Here is an 11,524-nt window from a genome sequence, read left to right on the forward strand (position 1 = left end):
TCAGGCAAAACCATTGTTTGAATATGATGTGGTCAGTTTTGTTGTGGAACTGTCTACCAGGAGACTCCCATATCCAGTGTTTAGATTTGGCCTTCTGGAAATGTGAGTTACCATGGATGGTCTTGGTCGAGATGATGAACAGTCTCTCACCCTGTTCATTACATCCTAGGGTATGGGTCTGATGTGGAGTTCTTTGGCCAATCTTCTCGGCCCTATCTTGGCATTAAAATCACCAACAATGACCTTGTAGAAGGTGTGGTCTTCTTTATAGAACTTCTCCAGTTCCATGTAGAACATCTCAATTTCTTCTTCGTCATAGTTGGATGTTGGTGCATAGACAACGAAAGATAGAAACTGCCGACAATGTTCTACATCTATTCAAACAAAACAAAAAATTATAGCTCTCTGCTTTGAAAGAGCTTAGAGAAGTAAACTGAGACAGTAGTGATGGGGAGGCTAAAAACCAGACGGTGAGAAGACTAAGCTCTCCAGTCACAGCTGAATGTTTGCCATGCACAAAATTTTCTAGTTGTAAAACGAGAAAAAAGAAACAGTGAAATTATAATTTTAAAAACCATTTTATTGCAGCAAATACTTCAAAATCTTATTTTTAATGTTATAGATGTTTTTAATTATTGAAATATTATGTTTCCAAAGTCATAAATATTTTAATTATTGAAATATTATACTTTTTTGGTATTAAGTACTCGGAATCTCTTTGCACTATTCAATTCAGATTAGTCAAATATGAAGTGTTCAATAGTGGAATAACAAAATGGATAACAAAGCTGGGGGGGGGGTCATTTTAATTGTTTTGAATTTTTAAAAACTGGTGCACTTGAAACCAGAGATTTCAAGTAGCCAAAGTGGAAGGACACATGTCAGTGTATATGAGGCCGAGTACTGTCCCCAGCCACATGTGAACTCTCAGCTCTCCAGATGCCAGGCGGAGGGTGCCCTGATGGCCACCGCCAGACACTCAGGGTTCAGTATCTTAAACACTCGTGACAGCACTGCTGGGTGTGGCCCTCAATTGATGTTTTAAGAGGGGAATTTAGAGAACAGTAAAACAAAAAAGAACAAACAAACAAGCCTAAAAATCAAATAGGCAAACAAAAAAACAGCTCTCTGACATAGCTTTGTCTGGAGTAAATTGTCTGAAAATTACAAGAGTTAAATGCAAAATTTTTCTTTGCAGGAACTATGTGTAACTTTTAGCAGATACTGAAATTGGTCTTTATTCATTTTTCATTTCTGATACAACAAAATACCACAAACTTGGTGGCTTAAAACAGGTTTCTTTTCTGACACTTCAGTAAGTTACTGGTTCTACATTAGTCTCAGAGGACTAACAAGAAGCAGAGAGAATTGTTCTCCCTTTCAGAGACTCTGGGAGGCCATTTTTTTAAAGAAAATCTATGTCGTTTCTCATTCCAGTAGGCAAAGGTCTCTGTGGCCTTTTTTTAATTATTATTTATTTATTTGTTTGTTATTGAATCATAGTGAGATAAACCATGATTATATATTTTACTGAATCACCATGAGATCGACCTTACAAAGCCATTCTTGGTTGGATTTCCATCATACAGCATTTCAACATCCATTCCTCCACCAGTGTACATGTCCCAGCACCAGTGTCCCCAGCTTCCCTCCCATCACCCCCACCCCCACCATATTTTCAATGTTAAAACCAAACTCTCCCAACAAACTGGTCACACCAGGTAGAAATTTCTAACTCAGTGAAGGACATGAACAGAACACAGCTAAACAGACTTCACTAGCTGATATGTATATGTGCATGCATGTTTGTGTATTTTTCTTTGTGTGTGTATTAAAGTATTAATGGGAAAAGCAAAGAAAGTGACCTAGAGATGAATAAAGTTGACTCACCTTTCTCCATGAGTAGCTCTCTTTGAAAACATTGACTGCACTTCAAATGCATTCCAGACACTGGGCAACCACTGGCACATACCAAAAAAGTTTGTTTGAAGGCCACATCTGAAAGTTCTCAGGGTTTATTCAGATCTGTGCTCTAGGATCACTCCTGGCAGTGCTCAGGAACCACATGCAGTGCAAGATCATATACAAGAGCCCTACCCACTGTTCTGTCTCTCCAGCTGAACACATACTCTTTTTTAAACCTCACAAAAACCCTATGAACTGAGGACAGTTTTTGTCTAGAGTTTGCTGAGGAAGAATCCAAGAAGGAGATAACTTGACAAACATCACAGAACTTAAGTCATGTTTGCAGAAATAGACCCTGACAGAATGAATCAATTATTAAAGAAATGCTTTCAAATGAAACCTTAAGACAATTGGGGGACCTGACCAGAAAGAGAAAGAAAACAGCAAGACTGAGATCTTAGGAAAGTTCCTAGAAGACAATTTCATTCAGTTCCCTTCAGACATCTTTGAGATATAAGTTACCTCTGGTTTTTCCCAACAAGAAGGTTTGTTCTTCCACACGCTTAGTGACTGGCTCTGGGACATCACAGGCATGTAAAATTCCTGGGCATTTCTTGTTCTCTCTGAGGTGTGGGCAGAATACTAACCCTCACTTTCATATCATCTGCTTTTATGTCATTAAGAAATAATAGGAGGAAGAAGAGAAGAGTGGTAATGGTGGTAGGTGTAGTTTGGGGGCCAAACTCAGTGGTCATTGTGGGGTACTACTCCTAGCTTATTGTTCAGCAGTCACATGTGGTGGACTTAGAGGATCATGTGATTTCAGGGTGCTTTCATACTTCCAAATTGACTTAAACCCTAAGGGTTTGTTTTTCATACTGGGGGAAGGAGGGCTCTGAGCAGTACTTAGGGAACCCACGAGTCACTCCTAGTGATGAAACTGGTAAATCCAACTGGAAAATTCACTGCTAAGGCCCACAGATGAGGCACTGTGCATGTCAAACAGTGCTGGGGGCCACCAGTATTACTCTGGGGAGCCCCAGGACTATCCAGAGTACCACTGGGGGAAAGGCATGTGCCTTGACCCCTGAGCAATATCCATGGTTCTTCACATTTTCCTTCTATCAGGATGGGTTTACTTTCCCTTTCCCTTTGCTGTTCTTGTGATGATAGGGTTCACACACAGGTTGATTGTGGTTGTCGCACAATTGGCTGTGATGCTAGCACATCGCCATATGTTCAATCCTCACTAGCAAGTCACACTCTTTAGTTGCAGTGCTTGAATGTAACAGGCTGTGCTATTCCAGAGTGTGAACCAGGAGTACCAAACAGTAGTAGTGCCAGGCCATCACACTCAGCACATAAGGTAAGGTAAGGTAAAGGCCCTCCCGTTGTTCATCGATTTGCTCGAGCGGGCCCAGTAACGTCTCCATTGGAGACTTTGTTGTTACTGTGTCTGGCATATAGAATACTCTCAGTAGCTTGCCGGGCTCTCCGAGAGGGGCGGGGGAATCGAACTCGGGTCAGCTATGTTGGCTGCGTGCAAGGCAAACGCCCTAACTGCTGTGCTATCGCTCCAGCCCGCACATATGGTTTAAAATAGCAACTGAACTCTGCCTCATGCTTGCAAAACATGTGCCTTTAGCCACTGTAACATCTTTGCATGCCCCTCCTAGATACTTTTTAACCATCAGTACTGGTTTAACACAACTACTGACACTCAAAATGGGTATGATTCAGAATCCACAGTGTAGCATCATTACATGTAGTAATCTGCTCTTGTTTCACTATGACTCTTGATTTGGAAAAAAGCAGAGAACTAATTAGCATGTCACCAATAAGATTGTGAAGATGAAATGCAACTGTCTACATTTCAAATACTTTTCAAATGGCATTTAGGCTTCTGCAACCCATTTGAAAACATCCACTTGCATCCTAGATGCAATTATGTTATTGCCTTTGTATAAATGGAAGACAAAGAGGCAGTATTATGTTTTTTCAGAAATATTAAGAGAAGTAACTCCTAATTTCAAATATCAAAAGACCTTCTTATACAGTGTAAATGTGATGTTTTAGCATGACCTTGGCACTTTATATCTGGAGAACAGATCCTTTATGGGCTCCAGATGGAAAGTATAATGTTAATGACCCCTTTTAGACTAACACTAATATGTTTTCCACACATTGCAGAGACATACTTTGTTCATAGTGTCATTTATTCAAATTAAGTAAGCTTATAACCTTGATATATTGCTGTTTTCAACTTTGAGAGTAAGCATAGTAAAAAAATACTTCATATAGACATAAAATGTGAAGGAAAGAATGGATCATTTGAATGAGTAAGGAATTACCACCCTCTTTCAATAATATGTGTATGCCCTATGTATGCTTGGAATATGCCATTCTCAAGCGCAAAAGTAGACAAACACAAAAATCATTATTCAAAATGCCAAGTTGCTTTTAGGTATTTGTATTACTTAGGACTTGGTTTGACTATAAGTAACAGATATTTATGTATATATGTACATATACACATACATATAGATATATGTACAAATATCCCCAAAGCAACCATACAAAATTTTGCTTTGAGCTTGGCCATAGACTGGCTATACCCAGTCATAGGGAAAACTGGTAAGTATAAACTTTTATATGAGTAAACAAAAATATTGCTAATGCATTACTTTGGATGAGGGATAATTAAATTATAGGCAATAGAAATAGACTTTGTCAGAAGCATTTACAGTTAACTGTAAAGTTGTCAATATGACTACTTTCAACTAGGATTATTCTTGTTTTTTTATTTTTTACATTTCATTTTATTTCAGTCACTGAGATTTACAACACTGTTAATGACAGTGCTTTGTGCACAAAACACTCCAGCACAACACCCTCCACTCCCTCCACCACTGTTCACAGCCCCCTCCATCCTCTCATGGGGAGAAGCACCTGCTGAAGACCTGTTCTCTGTTGCTGTTACTTTTGGGCAATTTTTATTTTCCAAAAAATATATATTATTTTTCTTTATATTCTACATATGAGAGAGATCATTCTGTATCATTCCCTCTTCTGACTTTACTCAGTATGATACTCTCTAGTTTTATCTGGGTAGCAGAAAATTGTGTGATTTTGTCTTTTCGTATATCCAAGTAATATTTCATGTGTCTTTATGTCCTTATTATATGCTATTTTCTTTATTGTGTCTTTATTGCTTTAATCAGATAGAATTTCCTTTTGCCATTGGTTTGTTTATTCCAGGGCAAGAATGAAATCTGAATTAAATTCTAATTTTACCGTTGAAATAAGGTATTTTGGAACATGTGAAGTCAATTTGAAGTAACACTAGATCCTTTTAGCAGGAGTGATAGCACAGCGGTAGGGCGTTTGCCTTGCACGCAGCCAACATGGCCGACCCGAGTTCGATTCCTCCGCCCCTCTCAGAGAGCCTGGCAAGCTACCGAGAGTATCTCGCCCACACGGCAGAGCCTGGCAAGCTCCCCGTGACGTATTCGATATGCCAAATACAGTAACAACCAAGTCTCCAATGGAGATGTTACTGGGCCCGCTCGAGCAAATCGATGATCAATGGGAGGGCCTTTACTTTACTTTTTACTATATTCTATAGTGGATAATTTGATTGCTTCAGAGTCAGGCCATTTCCTCACCCTGAAGGCCATGTCCGTGACTCACCCATATGAGGCCTAAAGACCAGCCTTTTCCCCATGGAGAAAGATAGCTCTCAGCAGTCTTCCCGGACTTCACCAAGAGGCTACCTGAAGCTTTCCTGAATCGTCTGGAAATTCACGCAATCTTCTAGTCTGCATCATCCTTGTGCCTGCCCATCTCCAGGAAAATTACCAGGAAAATTCCCCAGTTATTTGGTGCTTGTTCTGGATACAAAGTACGATTATGCCACAGAGATGAACTTTCTTAGATGATTTTAATTTCCTTAGTCCAAGAGGTATAGGAAATTAGGATGGTAGAATCCCAGATCATTTTTCAGAAAAGACATGGTAAGCTTCTCAAAAATGGATGCCACTAGCTTGTATCACTTCCCAACCCAGGGTGGTGCCAGTGGTGATTAAGAAACTCAGTCCTTTGCTTGGCCTTATATGATGAAACAAGGGAGACAAGAGTTTTTGAGTTCTTAAAGCTCCCAGTCTACTTCCTATCCTAGCAGAATTGGAAGGAGAGGTGACCAAAATATTTAAAAAGAACAGTTTTTACCATGGATGGGGGACGATGGTGGCAGTAGCAAAAGCAGTTCTCTGCATTCACAACAGCCCTGAGTCAGATTCTCAACAGATGGTTGGAGATATCAAAATATGGTGATAACTAACAAACAATATAACAAGCACATAATAACACTAAGAAAGGGCACTTCATAATAACCCTGAGCTCTATCTCTATCTCAGGGGTTAATTTCCAGGGAAAGGGTACAAGTCAAAGGAGCAGCTGAAATCTAAATCTGAGCTTGATCATTCACTACTTGCAACTCTTTCACTGTTTATTTTCTCTACAGTGTGATTCTCAGGTCAACTGTTGTAGTCAACAACTTTATGCCTCCAGAAAGAGGTGGCTCTGTTCAGATCTTTCACATAGTAGGAACTCTTCCTTATTCCAGGACTGCTCACTGTGAAAGCAGACATGCCTTGGGTAATTAATTAAATCTTTACAGAGAATATAAAGCATGTTGAAAGAGTATGAGCTTTACCTCGACCCTGTTCGATCCAGGCGACAGGATCCAACTGTATAACAGGTTTCCTCCAATATAACATGAGGACAAATCCTGCTTGAAAAAAAAAACATTGAAGGTGTATGGCAGGAAAGGCATGAGGCACTTATCTGTGTCCCACTGACCCTGGTTAGAATCCCTGGCACCACATATGGTATCTCCAGCACAGCCAGGCATCTTTTTTTTTTTTTTTTGCACTGTCCTCAGCACTCCATCAGTAAAAATAAAATTAAAAGTCATGAAACTTTTATGACACATGACTTGAAAAAGAACTCCAGCTGCTGCTTGATGGATCTGACCACACTGCAGGCAATAAAGGGCTGCTGAACCTGCTTTATTTGCTTTCTGCTCAAGATAAACATTTATCACTGGGTGTATTGATTAACACCATATCACTCCCCACCTTGCACTTTCACAATGGGAGTAGGATCCCCATGGGAACTCGAACCTTTGTGGATCACAAGAGAGCCCAAGTACTCCTGTGACAGCAAAGTACTAGTCACAAACAAAAAAGGACCCCCACCCCTGCCATGCAGAAGCCAGTTATCATATCCTAGCACAGGTTTGATTATTAGCAAAATGCTTTTCCCCAGTAAAAATGCAAAGTGATTGCCACAGAATAAGATGTGAAGCTCACAGGAAGGTGGGCTTCAGAAAGTAGCCCTATGCTAGGGCAGAAACTAAAAATGTGTACATTATTAATGGTCTGGAAAGTATGCTGCAAAAAACAAACAACAAAATAAAAAATAAAAAACCTTCCATTTCTTGATATTCTGCCTTGTTATTTTGTTTCATTTTTTTAAAATTTACTTGTGGTAGGGCCTAAGGGAAGCCTAACATTATGCATCCTAAGAGGGCTTTTATTGAATGAAAAGGATAATTCAGGAAATGGCATTCTACCCTAATCTATTTTTTTTCAAATTCTTGTGACATAAAATTAATAGGTAGATTATGTTTTCGAAGAAATTTTGAGTTGTTAGACGTGAAAATTTTGTATTTATGTAAAATTATACATTGTATTTCTCATTATTCTCTTGCTGTTTGCATGGACTATGGTGATGCCATTTCTCTTTCATTGCTGGTATTAGTAATCTCTGCTCTCCTATTTTTATTTGAAAGGTCCAGTCTTGATAGAGTTTTATCAGTTTTATCTATCTCTTCTAAGAAATAATTCCATGTTTTATTATTTTAAAGTTAATAGATTTCTTATCTCTTTCAATTTCTTCTCGATTTTGGACTTATTTTATCTTCTTTCTTTAGGTTCTTAAAATGGGAGCTTATATTATTGATTTGAAACTCTAACCCTTCTCTAACATGTGCAACAGATACTATAAATTTTCCTCTTATCTCTGCTTTACTCAATAAAGTGGCCTTTTTCACTTATATTCAATTCAATTTTATTTACATTTGAGACTTCCTCTCTTACCCATTCACTATTTGGGAGTATGTTGTTAATTTTTTAAAAAATAGGTATTTTTCTTTTTTCTTGCTAAAACTGATTATTACCCATATTTAATGTGGCCTGAAAATACACAGACAAAAAAAGACCTGGGGATTCAGTTCTTTCTTTCTCTCTCTCTCTCTCTCTCTCTCTCTCTCTTTCTCTCTCTCTCTCTCTCCAAGTTTGTCAATTTTATCAATTTCATAAAACAATTTTAGACTTTCTTTCTTTTCTCTAACATTTTTCTATTCTCTATTTGACTTTATGGTATTTCTATTTCCTTCTTTCTTATTATTTTAGACTTACTTTCCTTTACTATAGTTTGTCTATTTAAGATTTTTATCCCTTTACAATGTAGATTAATTGTGAAAATTTTGCGAAGCATTAAAAATTTAAAGGATTAAATATAGCTAAATTTTAGTCTTTGGCATGTAATTTTATATCTCTCATATAATTTGGTTTTCTCTGTTATGAAAATACATAATCATGCATATTCATAATCATAGCAATGTTATCTTGCTAAAACCAGAATTAAATAATATCCATAATTTTTGTTCTAGTTGTGTGAGCTGTGAGCCAACAGTCAACAACTCAGACCTACATATTCAGGTAAAGAAACCTCATAGGTGTGTGTGTGTGTGTGTGTGTGTGTGTATGTTTGTGTGTGTGCTTGTGTGTTTGTGTGTGTGAGAGAAAGACAGAGACAGACAGAAAGATGGACAGAGGCAGAGAAAGAAAAAGTGTGTGTGTGTGTGTGTGTGTGTGTGCTTTCTTTAATTAGTAATCTAGCCGAAAATTTTATTTAAATATGAAACCTTGGCTATCATTCTAGTTTGGATAAAATGCCTTTCCTATTGTAGCTAATTGCTTAAGTATCTTCAAACTGATAAACTCTTTGTAGACATTTATACCATTCTCTTTTTATAACTTTATTTCATTTTTTCTTCATTCTTTTTGTGTGTGTTGACTCAAAGCACCTTTATTGCCTCATACTGATAAACTGTACTTTATGAGTGCTGGTGTGATTGAGAGCAGTCGAAGCAGCATGCAATCATACACACATATAAATATTTGATCAAGAAAAAGAAAGTCTGTCTGATGTAGGCAATGGAAGAAATGCATTTAAACAAATAATGCCACAGAAGGACCTTGACGCTAGACCAAGACCAAGAAAAGTCACCCTGTGTATTCAATCACTGTATGACTGAAACGGAATCATGAAAGTTTGTAAGTCTGTAACTGTATCTCACGGTGATTTGTAAGGAAAGAAAGAAAAGGAAGGAAGGAAGGAAGGAAGGAAGGAAGGAAGGAAGGAAGGAAGGAAGGAAGGAAGGAAGGAAGGAAGAAAGAAAGAAAGAAAGAAAGAAAGAAAGAAAGAAAGAAAGAAAGAAAGAAAGTAAGTCCCCCTGTGTCTGCTCTACCTTTCCGGTGGGTTCAAGAGGCAACCAAGGCCAACTTCCGAGCCAGGTCATTCCAGAGTCCACGCAGAGGGTTCTCAGCAAGGACACACTGGCAGGCTCGTGACGTCATTGCTTTTGCTTGCTTGTTTGGTCCGGATAACTAGCATCCGTCCCTCTGAGAAGTTTAAATACGATCCTGCCAGCAGTTAAAGACCTGAGAGATTTTAATTAGTTTACCCTGGTCTTTGCGTTGATACCTAAGTATTACTTTGGGGTTCAGGAAGGTGATAGATGGATCTCTCTTGCCCATGTTTGCCTAGGGGCTTTCCCCCATTTCATCATACTGCTTGTGAATCGTTGAAAATGAGTGCAAAATGACATTCAACTTAGTAAGAGCACCAGGAAGCAGAACTGGAGGCAAATAGAGCAGCTCATTTCTCCAGGCATTGCTGGTGCTGTCCGCGGTTGTCCCTGACAGCGGGGCCGACTCGGAACCACCTGTGTTTGCTCACTAGCTTTCCCCAATCTGCGAGAAAATGGCCCAGGCCGGTCACATGGCAGCCAGATAGGCCAGGCACCATGGGAATACAAAAGCCAGAGCTTTTAGCAGAGTTAATCATTAATGCGCCTTCTCTTTGTCCCATTCAGGAGTGCTGACAGGGCTTTGATAGCCTGTATTTGCCGTGGGGTGGCTGCAGTCAGAGTCAGGTACTAATGAGCCCCTTGGCTCCAGCTCGCCTTGTAGTGCCCACAGAGCTGATCTAGACCTCTCTGCTGCCCTTCCACCTGATCCCGGCTGGCATAGAGCCTTCACCAGTGTCCAGAATTGAGTGCTAAGTGTTTCAGCAAATTACCTTAATCCACTAGAAACATCCTTGACTATTCTCCCTTCCCTATGTGTTACCTTTCCCCAAAACAAAACAAACAAACAAAAAAAACCCAAATTAAACTGAATGTGGGTTTTTTGTTTTAAAGTGAACCATGAATAAACCATTTTGCCTTAACAAACAATGAGACCTTGCCTCACTTAATTTATGAATTTACCTGTGGGCATACTCTGATACTTCTGTCTCTGCAATAGATATTCGAATGTCCATGACTTTTTTTCGATAGAAAAGCCCACCTACAGTCTTGGCAGTGAACAGCTCCTATGCCAACTGCCAACTTTCCGTGCAGGGTAAAGACAAGCTGCACGGAAACCCCTTTGCTACCTTCTCTCTTATCTGGGTCTGTGAAACTTTTCTCCCAGACATAAGATCTCTAAATCCTCCCAAAGCTGTGCTTTTGCTTTCAGTTTGCTGAAAATGTTCTTTGGATTTGGTTTGCTCTGTACTGGGAGTGCCTTTGAGAGCATAAATGGGGCTGCCAGTCTCAAAACCATGAACGCCCCATTGTCCTTTAGGAGTTACTGAAAGCAAGCGAATAAAAAATGTCTAAGGCCTAGTTTATAAAGGAATCGAGATTTTCAAGTTTCAAGCCATTAAAAAGAGGTTTAAATTTGTTTCATTTTGTTTGATAAAAACTTGAACACGTGAAACTTTTGCTGACAACTGTTGGCTATGTATGAAAATATTGTCTGAAAAATAGTCCATTTAAAATATGGCACTGCCACATGTTCACAGAACTCTCTTTGGCCAGAGTCATAAAACCTTTAACAACTGTATCCAAATGATCTTTACAGTATACAGGGAAAACGGGATGATGACAAATTTTATTGCTATTTCTTTCTTTTTTAACCTATGAGGAAGTGAAAGTGAACTGCTAGCATACAACTGTAACAGCAAACAGAAGGTCAGAAAGCCAGAAGGTGTCAATTGCATAGCCAATGCTTTTTTTTCCCTAATGTAGCACTGTAGCACTGTCCTCCCGTTGTTCATCGATTTGCTTGAGCGGCCCCAGTAACATCTCCATTGTGAGACTTGTTGTTACTGTGTTTGGCATATCGAATATATCACGGGTAGCTTGCCAGGCTTTGCCATGCGGGCGAGATACTCTTGGTAGCTTGCCGGGCTCTCCGAGAGGGGTGGAGGAATCGAACCTGAC

The sequence above is a fragment of the Sorex fumeus genome, unplaced genomic scaffold, assembly GCF_029834395.1.
Source record: "Sorex fumeus unplaced genomic scaffold, SorFum_2.1 ptg000044l, whole genome shotgun sequence".
NCBI lineage: Eukaryota > Metazoa > Chordata > Mammalia > Eulipotyphla > Soricidae > Sorex > Sorex fumeus.